The following is a 20,351-nucleotide window of genomic DNA, read 5'->3' on the forward strand; positions in this document are numbered from 1 at the left end:
ACCTAAGCATGCACCCAAGGACACATATTTGATTTTTCAACCAATTTATATGCACTGGAGCATGTGCATGTAGTTCAAATTTGAATTATGCACATAAATGCAGTGAAAACTCAGTTAATGCATAAAAATATCCAAACGAACCCCGAAAAATCACAAAAATTCACACAACACTCCTGTTGTTCTATGTTGACACGAGAAAAAAATTGAAAGCAATAAGAGGCAATGGATATCCTTTCGTCCCCAAAGGTGGGACGTTCCCTACCGAAAACCATCATGCTTGTTGTGAGAAGCTTCGGTTTGTGAGAAGCATATACCCAAACCTGCCCCAAATGGGAAAAAATTTCTACCACGGCATATTGATGCCGCTCCATGATAGCATGCCAAGTTTCATGAATTCCAGACGAGTTTTGGACTTACTAGAATTTAAAAACCAGGCATCTCAATGTTTTGCCGGCAATCAACGGTGCCCCGGTGTTTGAAATTCATTCCCATTTCTTGCATGGGACCTAAGCATGCACCCAAGGACACATATTTGATTTTTCAACCAATTTATATGCACTGGAGCATGTGCATGTAGTTCAAATTTGAATTATGCACATAAATGCATTGAAAACTCAGTTAATGCATAAAAATGTCCAAACGAACCCCGAAAAATCACAAAAATTCACACAACACTCCTGTTGTTCTATGTTGACACGAGAAAAAAATTGAAAGCAATAAGAGGCAATGGATATCTTTCGTCCCCAAAGGTGGGACGTTCCCTACCGAAAACCATCATGCTTGTTGTGAGAAGCTCCGGTTTGTGAGAAGCATATACCCAAACCTGCCCCAAATGGGACAAAATTTGTACCACGGCATGTTGATGCCGCTCCATGATAGCATGCCAAGTTTCATGAATTCCAGACGAGTTTTGGACTTACTAGAATTTAAAAACCAGGCATCTCAATGTTTTGCCGGCAATCAACGGTGCCCCGGTGTTTGAAATTCATTCCCATTTCTTGCATGGGACCTAAGCATGCACCCAAGGACACATATTCGATTTTTCAACCAATTTATATGCACTGGAGCATGTGCATGTAGTTCAAATTTGAATTATGCACATAAATGCATTGAAAACTCAGTTAATGCATAAAAATGTCCAAACGAACCCCGAAAAATCACAAAAATTCACACAACACTCCTGTTGTTCTACGTTGACACGAGAAAAAAATTGAAAGCAATAAGAGGCAATGGATATCCTTTCGTCCCCAAAGGTGGGACGTTCCCTACCGAAAACCATCATGCTTGTTGTGAGAAGCTCCGGTTTGTGAGAAGCATATACCCAACCATGCCCCAAATGGGACAAAATTTGTACCACGACATGTTGATGCCGCTCCATGATAGCATGCCAAGTTTCATGAATTTCAGACGAGTTTTGGATTTACTAGAATTTAAAAACCAGGCATCTCAATGTTTTGCCGGCAATCAACGGTGCCCCGGTGTTTGAAATTCATTCCCATTTCTTGCATGGGACCTAAGCATGCACCCAAGGACACATATTTGATTTTTCAACCAATTTATATGCACTGGAGCATGTGCATGTAGTTCAAATTTGAATTATGCACATAAATGCATTGAAAACTCAGTTAATGCATAAAAATGTCCAAACGAACCCCGAAAAATCACAAAAATTCACACAACACTCCTGTTGTTCTATGTTGACACGAGAAAAAAATTGAAAGCAATAAGAGGCAATGGATATCGTTTCGTCCCCAAAGGTGGGACGTTCCCTACCGAAAACCATCATGCTTGTTGTGAGAAGCTCCGGTTTGTGAGAAGCATATACCCAAACCTGCCCCAAATGGGACAAAATTTGTACCACGGCATGTTGATGCCGCTCCATGATAGCATGCCAAGTTTCATGAATTTCAGACGAGTTTTGGATTTACTAGAATTTAAAAACCAGGCATCTCAATGTTTTGCCGGCAATCAACGGTGCCCCGGTGTTTGAAATTCATTCCCATTTCTTGCATGGGACCTAAGCATGCACCCAAGGACACATATTTGATTTTTCAACCAATTTATATGCACTGGAGCATGTGCATGTAGTTCAAATTTGAATTATGCACATAAATGCATTGAAAACTCAGTTAATGCATAAAAATGTCCAAACGAACCCCGAAAAATCACAAAAATTCACACAACACTCCTGTTGTTCTATGTTGACACGAGAAAAAAATTGAAAGCAATAAGAGGCAATGGATATCCTTTCGTCCCCAAAGGTGGGACGTTCCCTACCGAAAACCATCATGCTTGTTGTGAGAAGCTCCGGTTTGTGAGAAGCATATACCCAAACCTGCCCCAAATGGGACAAAATTTGTACCACGGCATGTTGATGCCGCTCCATGATAGCATGCCAAGTTTCATGAATTTCCAGACGAGTTTTGGACTTACTAGAATTTAAAAACCAGGCATCTCAATGTTTTGCCGGCAATCAACGGTGCCCCGGTGTTTGAAATTCATTCCCATTTCTTGCATGGGACCTAAGCATGCACCCAAGGACACATATTTGATTTTTCAACCAATTTATATGCACTGGAGCATGTGCATGTAGTTCAAATTTGAATTATGCACATAAATGCATTGAAAACTCAGTTAATGCATAAAAATGTCCAAACGAACCCCGAAAAATCACAAAAATTCACACAACACTCCTGTTGTTCTATGTTGACACGAGAAAAAAATTGAAAGCAATAAGAGGCAATGGATATCGTTTCGTCCCCAAAGGTGGGACGTTCCCTACCGAAAACCATCATGCTTGTTGTGAGAAGCTCCGGTTTGTGAGAAGCATATACCCAAACCTGCCCCAAATGGGACAAAATTTGTACCACGGCATGTTGATGCCGCTCCATGATAGCATGCCAAGTTTCATGAATTTCAGACGAGTTTTGGATTTACTAGAATTTAAAAACCAGGCATCTCAATGTTTTGCCGGCAATCAACGGTGCCCCGGTGTTTGAAATTCATTCCCATTTCTTGCATGGGACCTAAGCATGCACCCAAGGACACATATTTGATTTTTCAACCAATTTATATGCACTGGAGCATGTGCATGTAGTTCAAATTTGAATTATGCACATAAATGCATTGAAAACTCAGTTAATGCATAAAATGTCCAAACGAACCCCGAAAAATCACAAAAATTCACACAACACTCCTGTTGTTCTATGTTGACACGAGAAAAAAATTGAAAGCAATAAGAGGCAATGGATATCGTTTCGTCCCCAAAGGTGGGACGTTCCCTACCGAAAACCATCATGCTTGTTGTGAGAAGCTCCGGTTTGTGAGAAGCATATACCCAAACCTGCCCCAAATGGGACAAAATTTGTACCACGGCATGTTGATGCCGCTCCATGATAGCATGCCAAGTTTCATGAATTTCAGACGAGTTTTGGATTTACTAGAATTTAAAAACCAGGCATCTCAATGTTTTGCCGGCAATCAACGGTGCCCCGGTGTTTGAAATTCATTCCCATTTCTTGCATGGGACCTAAGCATGCACCCAAGGACACATATTTGATTTTTCAACCAATTTATATGCACTGGAGCATGTGCATGTAGTTCAAATTTGAATTATGCACATAAATGCATTGAAAACTCAGTTAATGCATAAAAATGTCCAAACGAACCCCGAAAAATCACAAAAATTCACACAACACTCCTGTTGTTCTATGTTGACACGAGAAAAAAATTGAAAGCAATAAGAGGCAATGGATATCCTTTCGTCCCCAAAGGTGGGACGTTCCCTACCGAAAACCATCATGCTTGTTGTGAGAAGCTCCGGTTTGTGAGAAGCATATACCCAAACCTGCCCCAAATGGGACAAAATTTGTACCACGGCATGTTGATGCCGCTCCATGATAGCATGCCAAGTTTCATGAATTCCAGACGAGTTTTGGATTTACTAGAATTTAAAAACCAGGCATCTCAATGTTTTGCCGGCAATCAACGGCGCCCTGGTGTTTGAAATTCATTCCCATTTCTTGCATGGGACCTAAGCATGCACCCAAGGACACATATTTGATTTTTCAACCAATTTATATGCACTGGAGCATGTGCATGTAGTTCAAATTTGAATTATGCACATAAATGCATTGAAAACTCAGTTAATGCATAAAAATGTCCAAACGAACCCCGAAAAATCACAAAAATTCACACAACACTCCCGTTGTTCTATGTTGACACGAGAAAAAAATTGAAAGCAATAAGAGGCAATGGATATCGTTTCGTCCCCAAAGGTGGGACGTTCCCTACCGAAAACCATCATGCTTGTTGTGAGAAGCTCCGGTTTGTGAGAAGCATATACCCAAACCTGCCCCAAATGGGACAAAATTTGTACCACGGCATGTTGATGCCGCTCCATGATAGCATGCCAAGTTTCATGAATTTCAGACGAGTTTTGGATTTACTAGAATTTAAAAACCAGGCATCTCAATGTTTTGCCGGCAATCAACGGTGCCCCGGTGTTTGAAATTCATTCCCATTTCTTGCATGGGACCTAAGCATGCACCCAAGGACACATATTTGATTTTTCAACCAATTTATATGCACTGGAGCATGTGCATGTAGTTCAAATTTGAATTATGCACATAAATGCATTGAAAACTCAGTTAATGCATAAAAATGTCCAAACGAACCCCGAAAAATCACAAAAATTCACACAACACTCCTGTTGTTCTATGTTGACACGAGAAAAAAATTGAAAGCAATAAGAGGCAATGGATATCGTTTCGTCCCCAAAGGTGGGACGTTCCCTACCGAAAACCATCATGCTTGTTGTGAGAAGCTCCGGTTTGTGAGAAGCATATACCCAAACCTGCCCCAAATGGGACAAAATTTGTACCACGGCATGTTGATGCCGCTCCATGATAGCATGCCAAGTTTCATGAATTTCAGACGAGTTTTGGATTTACTAGAATTTAAAAACCAGGCATCTCAATGTTTTGCCGGCAATCAACGGTGCCCTGGTGTTTGAAATTCATTCCTGTTTCTTGCATGGGACCTAAGCATGCACCCAAGGACACATATTTGATTTTCAACCAATTTATATGCACTGGAGCATGTGCATGTAGTTCAAATTTGAATTATGCACATAAATGCATTGAAAACTCAGTTAATGCATAAAAATGTCCAAACGAACCCCGAAAAATCACAAAATTCACACAACACTCCTGTTGTTCTATGTTGTCATGAGAAAATAATTGAAAGCAATAAGAGGCAATGGATATCGTTTCGTCCCCAAAGGTGGGACGTTCCCTACCGAAAACCATCATGGTTGTTGTGAGAAGCTCCGGTTTGTGAGAAGCATATACCCAAACCTGCCCCAAATGGGACAAAATTTGTACCACGGCATGTTGATGCCGCTCCATGATAGCATGCCAAGTTTCATGAATTTCCAGACGAGTTTTGGATTTACTAGAATTTAAAAACCAGGCATCTCAATGTTTTGGTGTCAATCAACGGTGCCCTGGTGTTTGAAATTCGTTCCCATTTCTTGCATGGGACCAAAGCATGTACCCAAGGACACAGATTTGATTTTTCAACCAATTTATATGCACTGGAGCATGTGCATGTAGTTCAAATTTGAATTATGCACATAAATGCATTGAAAACTCAGTTAATGCATAAAATGTCCAAACGAACCCCAAAAATCACAAAATTCACACAACACTCCTGTTGTTCTATGTTGACACGAGAAAAAAAATTGAAAGCAATAAGAGGCAATGGATATCGTTTCGTCCCCAAAGGTGGGACGTTCCCTACCGAAAACCATCATGCTTGTTGTGAGAAGCTCCGGTTTGTGAGAAGCATATACCCAAACCTGCCCCAAATGGGACAAAATTTGTACCACGACATGTTGATGCCGCTCCATGATAGCATGCCAAGTTTCATGAATTTCAGACGAGTTTTGGATTTACTAGAATTTAAAAACCAGGCATCTCAATGTTTTGCCGGCAATCAACGGTGCCCCGGTGTTTGAAATTCATTCCCATTTCTTGCATGGGACCTAAGCATGCACCCAAGGACACATATTTGATTTTTCAACCAATTTATATGCACTGGAGCATGTGCATGTAGTTCAAATTTGAATTATGCACATAAATGCATTGAAAACTCAGTTAATGCATAAAAATGTCCAAACGAACCCCGAAAAATCACAAAAATTCACACAACACTCCTGTTGTTCTATGTTGACACGAGAAAAAAATTGAAAGCAATAAGAGGCAATGGATATCGTTTCGTCCCCAAAGGTGGGACGTTCCCTACCGAAAACCATCATGCTTGTTGTGAGAAGCTCCGGTTTGTGAGAAGCATATACCCAAACCTGCCCCAAATGGGACAAAATTTGTACCACGGCATGTTGATGCCGCTCCATGATAGCATGCCAAGTTTCATGAATTTCAGACGAGTTTTGGATTTACTAGAATTTAAAAACCAGGCATCTCAATGTTTTGCCGGCAATCAACGGTGCCCCTGGTGTTTGAAATTCATTCCCATTTCTTGCATGGGACCTAAGCATGCACCCAAGGACACATATTTGATTTTTCAACCAATTTATATGCACTGGAGCATGTGCATGTAGTTCAAATTTGAATTATGCACATAAATGCATTGAAAACTCAGTTAATGCATAAAATGTCCAAACGAACCCCGAAAAATCACAAAAATTCACACAACACTCCTGTTGTTCTACGTTGACACGAGAAAAAAATTGAAAGCAATAAGAGGCAATGGATATCGTTTTGTCCACAAAGGTGGGACGTTCCCTACCGAAAACCATCATGCTTGTTGTGAGAAGCTCCGGTTTGTGAGAAGCATATACCCAAACCTGCCCCAAATGGGACAAAATTTGTACCACGGCATGTTGATGCCGCTCCATGATAGCATGCCAAGTTTCATGAATTTCAGACGAGTTTTGGATTTACTACAATTTAAAAACCAGGCATCTCAATGTTTTGCCGGCAATCAACGGTGCCCCGGTGTTTGAAATTCATTCCCATTTCTTGCATGGGACCTAAGCATGCACCCAAGGACACATATTTATTTTTCAACCAATTTATATGCAATGGAGCATGTGCATGTAGTTCAAATTTGAATTATGCACAAAAAAGCATTGAAAAGTCAGTTAATGCATGAAAATGTCCAAACGAACCCTGAAATATCACAGAAATTTGCACAACACTCCTGTTGTTCTATGTTGACACGAGAAAAAAATCGAAAGCAATAAGAGGCAATGGATGTCGTTTCGTCCCCAAAGGTGGGACATTCCCTACCGAAAACCATCATGCTTGTTGTGAGAAGCTCCGGTTTGTGAGAAGCATATACCCAAACCTGCCCCAAATGGGACAAAATTTGTACCACGGCATGTTGATGCCGCTCCATGATAGCATGCCAAGTTTCATGAATTTCAGACGAGTTTTGGATTTACTAGAATTTAAAAACCAGGCATCTTAATGTTTGCCGGCAATCAACGGTGCCCCGGTGTTTGAAATTCATTCCCATTTCTTAAATGGGACCTAAGCATGCACCCAAGGACACATATTTGATTTTTCAACCAATTTATATGCACTGGAGCATGTGCATGTAGTTCAAATTTGAATTATGCACATAAATGCATTGAAAACTCAGTTAATGCATAAAAATGTCCAAACGAACCCCAAAAATCACAAAAATTCACACAACACTCCTGTTGTTCTACGTTGACACGAGAAAAAATTTGAAAGCAATAAGAGGCAATGGATATCCTTTCGTCCCCAAAGGTGGGACGTTCCGTACCGAAAACCGTCATGCTTGTTGTGAGAAGCTCCGGTTTGTGAGAAGCATATACCCAAACCTGCCCCAAATGGGAAAAATTTTGTACCACGGCATGTTGATGCCGCTCCATGATTGCATGCCAAGTTTCATGAATTCCAGACGAGTTTTGGACTTACTAGAATTTAAAAACCAGGCATCTCAATGTTTTTCCGGCAATCAACGGTGCCCCGGTGTTTGAAATTCATTCCCATTTCTTGCATGGGACCTAAGCATGCACCGAAGGACACGTATTTAATTTTTCAACCAATTTATATGCACTGGAGCATGTGCATGTATTTCAAATTTGAATTATGCACATAAATGCATTGAAAACTCAGTTAATGCATAAAGATGTCCAAACGAACCCCGAAAAATCACAAAAATTCACACAATACTCTTGTTGTTCTATGTTGATACGAGAAAAAAATTGAAAGCAATAAGAGGCACTGGATATCGTTTCGTCCCCAAAGGTGGGATGTTCCCTACCGAAAACCATCATGCTTGTTGTGAGAAGCTCCGGTTTGTGAGAAGCATATACCAAAACCTTCCCCAAATGGGACAAAATTTGTACCACGACATGTTGATGCCCCTCCATGATAGCATGCCAAGTTTCATCAATTTCAGACGAGTTTTTGGATTTACTAGAATTTAAAAACCAGGCATCTCAATGTTTTGCCGGCAATCAACGGTGCCCCGGTGTTTGAAATTCATTCCCATTTCTTGCATGGGACCTAAGCATGCACCCAAGGACACATATTTGATTTCTCAACCAATTTATATGCACTTGAGCATGTGCATGTATTTACAATTTGAATTATGCATGTAAATAAATTGAAAACTCAGTTAATGCATAAAGATGTCCAAACGAACCCCGAAAAATCAAAAAAATTCACACAACACTCTTGTTGTTATACGTTGACATGAGAAAAATATGGGACGTTCCCTACCGAAAACCATCATGCTTGTTGTGAGAAGCTCCGGTTTGTGAGAAGCATATACCCAAACCTGCCCCAAATGGGACAAAATTTGTACCACGGCATTTTGATGCCGCTCCCTGATAGCATGCCAAGTTTCATCAATTTCAGACAAGTTTTGGATTTAGTAGAATTTAAAAACCAGGCATCTCAATGTTTTGCCGGCAATCAACGGTGCCCCGGTGTCTGAAATTCATTCCCATTTCTTGCATGTCCTAAGCATGCACCCAAGGACACATATTTGATTTTTCAACCAATTTATATGCACTGGAGCATGTGCATGTATTTCAAATTTGAATTATGCACATAAATGCATTGAAAACTCAGTTAATGCATAAAGATGTCCAGACGAACCCCGAAATCACAAAAATTCACACAACACTCCTGTTGTTCTATGTTGCCACGAGAAAACAATTGAAGCAATAAGAGGCAATGGATATCATTTCGTCCCCAAAGGTGGGACGTTCCCTACCGAAAACCATCATGCTTGTTGTGAGAATCTCCGGTTTGTGAGAAGCATATACCCAAACCTGCCCCAAATGGGACAAAATTTTTACCACGGCATGTTGATGCTGCTCCATGATAGCATGCCAAGTTTCGTCAATTTCAAACAATTTTTGGATTTACTAGAATTTTAAAACCCGGCATCTCAATATTTTGCCAGCAATCAACGGTGCCCCGGTGTTTGAAATTCATTTCCATTTCTTGCATGGGACCTAAGCATGCACCCAAGGACATATATTTGATTTTTCAACCAATTTATATGCACTCGAGCATGTGCATGTAGTTCAAATTTGAATTATGCACATAAATGCAGTGAAAACTCAGTTAAAGCATAAAAATGTCGAAACGAACCCCGAAAAAGGACAAAAATTCACACAACACTCGTGTTGTTTTACGTTGACACGAGAAAAAAATGAAAGCAATAAGAGGCAATGGATATCGTTTCGTCCCCAAAGGTGGGACGTTCCGAATCGAAAACCATCATGCTTGTTGTGAGAAGATCCGGTTTGTGAGAAACATATACCCAAACCTGCCCGAAATGGGACAAAATTTAAACCACATCATGTTGATGCCGCTCCATGATAGCATGCCAAGTTTCATGAATTTCAGACGAGTTTTGGATTTACTAGAATATAAAAACCAGGCATATCAATGTTTTGCCGGCATTCAACGGTGCCCTAGTGTTTGAAATTCATTCCCATTTCTTGCATGGGACCTCAGCATGCACCCTAGGACACATATTTGATTTTTCAACCAATTTATATGCACTGGAGCATGTGCATGTATTTCAAGTTTGAAATATGCACATAAATGCATTGAAAACTCAGTTAATGCATAAAATGTCCAAACGAACCCGAAAAATCACAAAAATTCACACAACACTCCTGTTGTTCTACGTTGAGACGAGAAAAAAATTGGAAGCAATAAGAGGCAATGGATATCCTTGCGTCCCCAAAGGTGGGACCTTCTCTACCGAAAACCATCATGCTTGTTGTGAGAAGCTCCGGTTTGTGAGAAGCATATACCCAAACCTATCCCAAATGGGACAAAATTTGTACCACGACATGTTGATGCCGCTCCATGATAGCATGCCAAGTTTCATCAATTTCAGACGAGTTTTGGATTTACTAGAATTTAAAAACTAGGCATCTCAAATGTTTTGCTGGCAATCAACGGTGCTCCGGTGTTTGAAATCCATTCCCATTTCTTGCATGGGACCTAAGCCTGCACCCAAGGACACATATTTGATTTTTCATTCAATTTATATGCACTTGAGCATGTGCATGTAGTTCAAATTTGAATTATGCACATAAATACAGTGAAAACTCAGTTAATGCATAAAAATGTCCCAACGAACCCCGAAAAATCACAAAAATTCGCACAACACTCCTGTTGTTCTATATTGACACGAGAAAAAAATTGAAAGCAATAAGAGGCAATGGATATCATTTCGTCCCCAAAGGTGGGACGTTCCCTACCGAAAACCATCATGCTTGTTGTGAGAAGCTCCGGTTTGTGAGAAGCATATACCCAAGCCTGCCCCAAATGGGACAAAATTTGTACCACGGCATGTTGATGCCGCTCCATGATAGCATGCCAAGTTTCATGAATTTCAGACGAGTTTTGGATTTACTAGAATTTAAAAACCAGGCATCTCAATGTTTTGCCGGCAATCAACGGTGCCCCGGTGTTTGAAATTCATTCCCATTTCTTGCATGGGACCTAAGCATGCACCCAAGGACACATATTTGATTTTTCAACCAATTTATATGCACTGGAGCATGTGCATGTAGTTCAAATTTGAATTATGCACATAAATGCATTGAAAACTCAGTTAATGCATAAAGATGTCCAAACGAACCCCGAAAAATCACAAAAATTCACACAACACTCCTCTTGTTCTACGTTGACACGAGAAAAAAAATTGAAAGCAATAAGAGGCAATCGATATCATTTCGTCCCCAAAGGTGGGACGTTCCCTGCTGAAAACTATCCTGCTTGTTGTGAGAAGCTCCGGTTTGTCAGAAGCATATACCCAATCCTGCCCCAAATGGGACAAAATTTGTACCACGACATGTTGATGCCGCTCCATGATAGCATGCCAAGTTTCATGAATTTGAGACGAGTTTTGGATTTACTAGAATTTAGAAACCAGGCATCTTAATGTATTGCCGGCAATCAACGGTGCCCCAGTGTTTGAAATTCATTCCCATTTCTTGCATGGGACCTAAGCATGCACCCAAGGACACATATTTGATTTTGCAACCAATTTATATGCACTGGAGCATGTGCATGTAGTTCAAATTTGAATTATGCACATAAATGCTTTGAAAACTCAGTTAATGCATAAAATGTCCAAACGAACCCCGAAAAATCACAAAACTTCACACAACACTCCTGCTGTTCTATGTTGACACAAGAAAAAAAATTGAAAGCAATACGAGGCAATGGATATCGTTTCGTCCCCAAAGGTGGGACGTTCCCAACCGAAAACCATCATGCTTGTTGTGAGAAGATCCGGTTTGTGAGAAGCATATACCCAAACCTGCCCCAAATGGGACAAAATTTGTACCACAGAATGGTGATGCCGCTCCATGATAGCATGCCAAGTTTCATGAATTTCAGACGAGTTTTGGATTTACTAGAATTTAAAAACTAGGCATCTCAATGTTTTGCCAGCAATCAACGGTGCCCCGGTGTTTGAAATTCATTCCCATTTCTTGCATGGGACCTAACCATGCACCCGAGGACACATATTTGGCTTTTCAACCAATTTATATGCACTGCAGCATGTGCATGTACTTCAAATTTTAATTATGCACATAAATGCATTGAAAACTCAGTTACTGCATAAAGATGTCCAAACGAACCCCAAAAAATCACAGAAATTCACACAACACTCCTGTTGTTCTACGTTGAGACGAGAAAAAAATTGAAAGCAATAAGAGGAAATGGATATCCTTTCAACCCCAAAGGTGGGACGTTCCCTACCGAAAACCATCATGCTTGTTGTGAGAACCTCCGGTTTCTGAGAAGCATATACCCAAACCTGCCCCAAATGGGCCAAAATTTGTACCACGGCTTGTTGATGCCGCTCCATGATAGCATGCCAAGTTTCATCAATTTCAGACGAGTTTTGGATTTACTAGAATTTAAAAACTAGGCATCTCAATGTTTTCCCGGCAATCAACGGTGCCCCGGTGTTTGAAATTCATTCCCATTTCTTGCATGGGACCTAGGCATGCACCCAAGGACACATATTTGATATTTCAACCAATTTATATGCACTGGAGCATGTGCATGTATTTCAAATTTGAATTATGCACATAAATGCATTGAAAATTCAGTTAATGCATAAAGATGGCCAAACGAACCCTAAAAATCATAAAAATTCACACAACACTCCTGTTGGTCTACTTTGAGACAAGAAAAAAATTGCAAGCAATAAGAGGCAATGGATATCCTTTCGTCCCCAAAGGTGGGATGTTCCCTACCGAAAACCATCATGCTTGTTGTGAGAAGCTCTAGTTTGTGAGAAGCATATACCCAAACCTGCCCCAAATGGGACAAAATTTGTACCACGGCATGTTGATACCGCTCCATGATAGCATGCCAAGTTTCATCAATTTCAGACGAGTTTTGGATTTACTAGAATTTAAAAACAAGGCATCTCAATGTTTTGCCGGCAATCAACGGTGCCCCGGTGTTTGAAATTCATTCCCATTTCTTGCATGGGACCTAAGCAAGCACCCAAGGACATATATTTGATTTTTCATTCAATTTATATGCACTAGAGCATGTGCATGTAGTTCAAAGTTGAATTATGCACATGAATGCAGTGAAAACTCAGTTAATGCATAAAAATGTCCGAACGAACCCCGAAAAATCTCAAAAATTCACACAACACTCCTGTTGTTCTATGTTGACACGAGAAAAAAATTGAAAGCAATAAGAGGCAATGGATATCGTTTCGTCCCCAAAGGTGGGATGTTCCCTACCGAAAACCATCATGCTTGTTGTGAGAAGCTCCGGTTTGTGAGAAGCATATACCCAAACCTGCCCCAAATGGGACAAAATTTGTACCATGGCATGTTGATGCCGCTCCATGATGGCATGCCAAGTTTCATCAATTTCAGACGAGTTTTGGATTTACTAGAATTTAAAAACCAGGCATCTCAATGTTTTGCCGGCAATCAACGGTGCCCCGGTGTTTGAAATTCATTCCCATTTCTTGCATGGGTCCTAAGCATGCACCCAAGGACACATATTTGATTTTTCAACCAATTTATATGCACTGGAGCATGTGCATGTAGTTCAAATTTGAATTATGCACATAAATGCATTGAAAACTCAGTTAATGCATAAAAATGTCCAAACGAACCCCGAAAATCACAAAAATTCACACAACACTCCTGTTGTTCTATGTTGACACGAGAAAAAATTGAAAGCAATAAGAGGCAATGGATATCGTTTCGTCCACAAAGGTGGGACGTTCCCTACCGAAAACCATCATGCTTGTTGTGAGAAGCTCCGGTTTGTGAGAAGCATATACCCAAACCTGCCCCAAATGGGACAAAATTTGTACCACGGCATGTTGATGCCGCTCCATGATAGCATGCCAAGTTGCATGAATTTCAGACGAGTTTTGGATTTACTAGAATTTAAAAACCAGGCATCTCAATGTTTTGCCAGCAATCAACGGTGCCCCGGTGTTTGAAATTCATTCCCATTTCTTGCATGGGACCTAAGCATGCACCCAAGGACACATATTTGATTTTTCAACCAATTTATATGCACTGGAGCATGTGCATGTAGTTCAAATTTGAATTATGCACAAAAATGCAGTGAAAACTCAGTTAATGCATAAAAATGTCCAAACGAACCCCGAAAAAGCACAAAAATTCACACAACACTCGTGTTGTTTTACGTTGACACGAGAAAAAAATTGAAAGCAATAAGAGGCAATGGATATCGTTTCGTCCCCAAAGGTGGGACGTTCCGAATCGAAAACCATCATGCTTGTTGTGAGAAGATCCGGTTTGTGTGAAGCATATACCCAAACCTGCCCGAAATGGGACAAAATTTAAACCACAGCATGTTGATACAGCTCCACGATAGCATGCCAAGTATCATGAATTTCAGACGAGTTTTGGATTTACTAGAATATAAAAACAAGGCATATCAATGTTTTGCCGGCATTCAACGGTGCCCCAGTGTTTGAAATTCATTCCCATTTCTTGCATGGGACCTCAGCATGCACCCAAGGACACATATTTGATTTTTCAACCAATTTATATGCACTGGAGCATGTGCATGTATTTCAAATTTGAATTATAAACATAAATGCGTTGAGAACTCAGTTAATGCATAAAGATGTCCAAACGAATCCCGAAAAATCACAAAAATTCACACAACACTCCTGTTGTTCTACGTTGAGACGAGAAAAAAATTGGAAGCAATAAGAGGCAATGGATATCCTTGCGTCCCCAAAGGTGGGACCTTCTCTACCGAAAACCATCATGGTTGTTGTGAGAAGCTCCGGTTTGTGAGAAGCATATACCCAAACCTACCCCCAATGGGACAAAATTTGTACCACGGCATGTTGATGCCGCTCCATGATAGCATGCCAAGTTTCATCAATTTCAGACGAGTTTTGGATTTACTAGAATTTAAAAACTAGGCATATCAATGTTTTGCTGGCAATCAACGGTGCTTCGGTGTTTGAAATTCATTCCCATTTCTTGCATTGGTCCTAAGCATGCACCCAAGGACACATATTTGATTTTTCAACCAATTTATATGCACCCGAGTATGTGCATGTATTTCAAATTTGAATTATGCACATAAATGCATTGAAAACTCAGTTAATGCATAAAGATGTCCAAATGAACCCCAAAATCACAAAAATTCACACAACACTCCTGTTGTTCTATGTTGACACGAGAAAAAAATTGAAAGCAATAAGAGGCAATGGATATCATTTCGTCCCCAAAGGTGGGACGTTCCCTACCAAAAACCATCATGCTTGTTGTGAGAAGCTCCGGTTTGTGAGAAGCATATACCCAAACCTGCCCCAAATGGGACAAACTTTGTACCACGGCATGTTGATGCCGCTCCATGATAGCATGCCAAGGTTCGTCAATTTCAGACGAGTTTTGGATTTACTAGAATTTAAAAACCCGGCATCTCAATATTTTGCCGGCAATCAACGGTGCCCCGGTGTTTGAAATTCATTCCCATTTCTAGCATGGGACCTAAGCATGCACCCAAGGACACATATTTGATTTTTCAACCAATTTATATGCACTAGAGCATGTGCATGTAGTTCAAATTTGAATTATGCACAAAAATGCATTGAAAACTCAGTTAATTCATAAAAATGTCCAAATGAACCCCGAAAAATAAAAAAATCTCACAACACTCCTGTTGTTCTACGTTGACACGACAAAAAAATTGTCAGCAATAAGAGGCAATGGGTATCCTTTCGTCCCCAAAGGTGGGACGTTCCCTACCGAAAACAGTCATGCTTGTCGTGAGAAGCTCCGGTTTCTGAGAAGCATATACCCAAACCTGCCCCAAATGGGAAAAAATTTGTACCACGACATGTTGATACCGCTCCATGATAGCATGCCAAGTTTCATGAATTCTGGACGAGTATTGGATTTACTAGAATTTAAAAACCAGGCATCTCAATGTTTTGCCGGTATTCAACGGTGCCCCGATATTTGAAATTCATTCCCATTTCTTGCATGGGACCTAAGCATGCACCCAAGGACACATATTTGATTTTTCAACCAATTTATATGCACTGGAGCATGTGCATGTATTTCAAATTTGAATTATGCACATAAATGCATTGAAATCACAGTTAATGCATAAAGATGTCCAAACGAAACCCGAAAAATCATAATAATTCACACAACACTCCTGTTGTCCTACGTTGACACGAGAAAAAAAATAGAAAGCAATAAGAGGCAATGGATATCGTTTCGTCCCCAAAGGTGGGACGTTCCCTGCCGAAAACCATCATGCTTGTTGTGAGAAGCTCCGGTTTGTGAGAAGCATATACCCAAACCTGCCCCAAATGGGACAAAATTTGTACCACGACATGTTGATGCCGCTCCATGATAGCATGCCAAGTTTCATGAATTTCAGACGAGTTTTGGATTTACTAGAATTTAAAAACCAGGCATCTCAATGTTATTGCCGGCAATAAACGGTGCCCCGGTGTTTGAAATTCATTCCCATTTCTTGCATGGGACCTAAGCATGCACCCAAGGACACATATTTGATTTTCAACCAATTTATATGCACTGGAGCATGTGCATGTATTTCAAATTTGAATTATGCACATAAATGCATTGAAATCTCAGTTAATGCATAAAGATGTCCAAACGAACCCCGAAAAATCATAAAAAATTCACACAACACTCCTGTTGTTCTACGATGACACGAGAAAAAAAATTGAAAGCAATAAGAGGCAATAGATATCGTTTCATCCCCAAAGGTGGGACGTTCCCTGCCGAAAACCATCATGCTTCTTGTGAGAAGATCCGGTTTGTGAGAAGCATATACCCAAACCTGCCCCAAATGGGACAAAATTTGTACCACAAATTGTTGATGCCGCTCCATGATAGCATGCCAAGTTTCATGAATTTCAGACGAGTTTTGGATTTACTAGAATTTAAAAACCAGGCATCTCAATGTTTTGCCTGCAATCAACGGTGCACCGGTGTTTGAAATTCATTCCCATTTCTTGCATGGGACCTATGCATGCACCCAAGGACACATATTTGATTTTTCAACCAATTTATATGCACTTGAGCGTGTGCATGTATTTCAAATTTGAATTATGCACATAAATGCATTGAAAACTCAGTTAATGCATAAAGATGTCCAAACGAACGCTGAAAAATCATAAAAATTCACACTACACTCCTGTTGTTCTACTTTGAGACGAGAAAAAAATTGAAAGCAATAAGAGGCAATGGATATCCTTTCGTCCCCAAAGGTGGGACGTTCCCTACCGAAAACCATCATGCTTGTTGTGAGAAGCTCCGGTTTGTGAGAAGCATATACCCAAACCTGCCCCAAATGGGACAAAATTTGTACCACGGCATGTTGATACCGCTCCATGATAGCATGCCAAGTTTCATCAATTTCAGACGAGTTTTGGATTTACTAGAATTTAAAAACCAGGCATCTCAATGTTTTGCCGGCAATCAACGGTGCCCTGGTGTTTGAAATTCATTCCCATTTCTTGCATGGGACCTAAGCATGCACCCAAGGACACATATTTGATTTTTCAACCAATTTATATGCACTGGAGCATGTGCATGTAGTTCAAATTTGAATTATGCACATAAATGCATTGAAAACTCAGTTAATGCATAAAAATGTCCAAACGAACCCCGAAAAATCACAAAAATTCACACAACACTCCTGTTGTTCTATGTTGACACGAGAAAAAAATTGAAAGCAATAAGAGGCAATGGATATCGTTTCGTCCCCAAAGGTGGGACGTTCCCTACCGAAAACCATCATGCTTGTTGTGAGAAGCTCCGGTTTGTGAGAAGCATATACCCAAACCTGCCCCAAATGGGACAAAATTTGTACCACGGCATGTTGATGCCGCTCCATGATAGCATGCCAAGTTTCATGAATTTCAGACGAGTTTTGGATTTACTAGAATTTAAAAACCAGGCATCTCAATGTTTTGCCGGCAATCAACGGTGCCCCGGTGTTTGAAATTCATTCCCATTTCTTGCATGGGACCTAAGCATGCACCCAAGGACACATATTTGATTTTTCAACCAATTTATATGCACTGGAGCATGTGCATGTAGTTCAAATTTGAATTATGCACATAAATGCATTGAAAACTCAGTTAATGCATAAAAATGTCCAAACGAACCCTGAAAATCACAAAAATTCACACAACACTCCTGTTGTTCTATGTTGACACGAGAAAAAAATTGAAAGCAATAAGAGGCAATGGATATCGTTTCGTCCCCAAAGGTGGGACGTTCCCTACCGAAAACCATCATGCTTGTTGTGAGAAGCTCCGGTTTGTGAGAAGCATATACCCAAACCTGCCCCAAATGGGACAAAATTTGTACCACGGCATGTTGATGCCGCTCCATGATAGCATGCCAAGTTTCATGAATTTCAGACGAGTTTTGGATTTACTAGAATTTAAAAACCAGGCATCTCAATGTTTTGCCGGCAATCAACGGTGCCCTGGTGTTTGAAATTCATTCCCATTTCTTGCATGGGACCTAAGCATGCACCCAAGGACACATATTTGATTTTTCAACAATTTATATGCACTGGAGCATGTGCATGTAGTTCAAATTTGAATTATGCACATAAATGCATTGAAAACTCAGTTAATGCATAAAAATGTCCAAACGAACCCCGAAAAATCACAAAAATTCACACAACACTCCTGTTGTTCTATGTTGACACGAGAAAAAAATTGAAAGCAATAAGAGGCAATGGATATCCTTTCGTCCCCAAAGGTGGGACGTTCCCTACCGAAAACCATCATGCTTGTTGTGAGAAGCTCCGGTTTGTGAGAAGCATATACCCAAACCTGCCCCAAATGGGACAAAATTTGTACCACGACATGTTGATGCCGCTCCATGATAGCATGCCAAGTTTCATGAATTCAGACGAGTTTTGGATTTACTAGAATTTAAAAACCAGGCATCTCAATGTTTTGCCGGCAATCAACGGTGCCCTGGTGTTTGAAATTCATTCCCATTTCTTGCATGGGTCCTAAGCATGCACCCAAGGACACATATTTGATTTTTCAACCAATTTATATGCACTGGAGCATGTGCATGTAGTTCAAATTTGAATTATGCACATAAATGCATTGAAAACTCAGTTAATGCATAAAATGTCCAAACGAACCCGAAAAATCACAAAAATTCACACAACACTCCTGTTGTTCTATGTTGACACGAGAAAAAAAATTGAAAGCAATAAGAGGCAATAGATATCGTTTCGTCCTCAAAGGTGGGACGTTCCCTACGGAAAACCATCATGCTTGTTGTGAGAAGCTCCGGTTTGTGAGAAGCATATACCCAAACCTGCCCCAAATGGGACAAAATTTGTACCAAGGCATGTTGATGCCGCTCCATGATAGCATGCCAAGTTTCATGAATTTCAGACGAGTTTTGGATTTACTAGAATTTAAAAACCAGGCATCTCAATGTTTTGCCGGCAATCAACGGTGCCCTGGTGTTTGAAATTCATTCCCATTTCTTGCATGGGACCTAAGCATGCACCCAAGGACACATATTTGATTTTCAACCAATTTATATGCACTGGAGCATGCGCATGTAATTCAAATTTGAATTATGCACATAAATGCATTGAAAACTCAGTTAATGCATAAAATGTCCAAACGAACCCCGAAAAATCATAAAAAATTCACACAACACTCCTGTTGTTCTACGTTGACACGAGAAAAAAAATTGAAAGCAATAAGAGGCAATGGATATCGTTTCGTCCCCAAAGGTGGGACGTTCCCTGCCGAAAACGATCATGCTTCTTGTGAGAAGATCCGGTTTGTGAGAAGCATATACCCAAACCTGCCCCAAATGGGACAAAATTTGTACCACAAATTGTTGATGCCGCTCCATGATAGCATGCCAAGTTTCATGAATTTTAGACGAGTTTTGGATTTACTAGAATTTAAAAACCAGGCATCTCAATGTTTTGCCTGCAATCAACGGTGCCCCGGTGTTTGAAATTCATTCCCATTTCTTGCATGGGACCTAAGCATGCACCCAAGGACACATATTTGATTTTTCAACCAATTTATATGCACTGGAGTGTGTGCATGTATTTCAAATTTGAATTATGCACATAAATGCATTGAAAACTCAGTTAATGCATAAAGATGTCCAAACGAACGCTGAAAAATCATAAAAATTCACACAACACTCCTGTGGTTCTACTTTGAGACGAGAAAAAAATTGAAAGCAATAAGAGGCAATGGATATCCTTTCGTCCCCAAAGGTGGGATGT

The sequence above is a fragment of the Triticum aestivum genome, chromosome 1D (assembly GCF_018294505.1).
Source record: "Triticum aestivum cultivar Chinese Spring chromosome 1D, IWGSC CS RefSeq v2.1, whole genome shotgun sequence".
NCBI lineage: Eukaryota > Viridiplantae > Streptophyta > Magnoliopsida > Poales > Poaceae > Triticum > Triticum aestivum.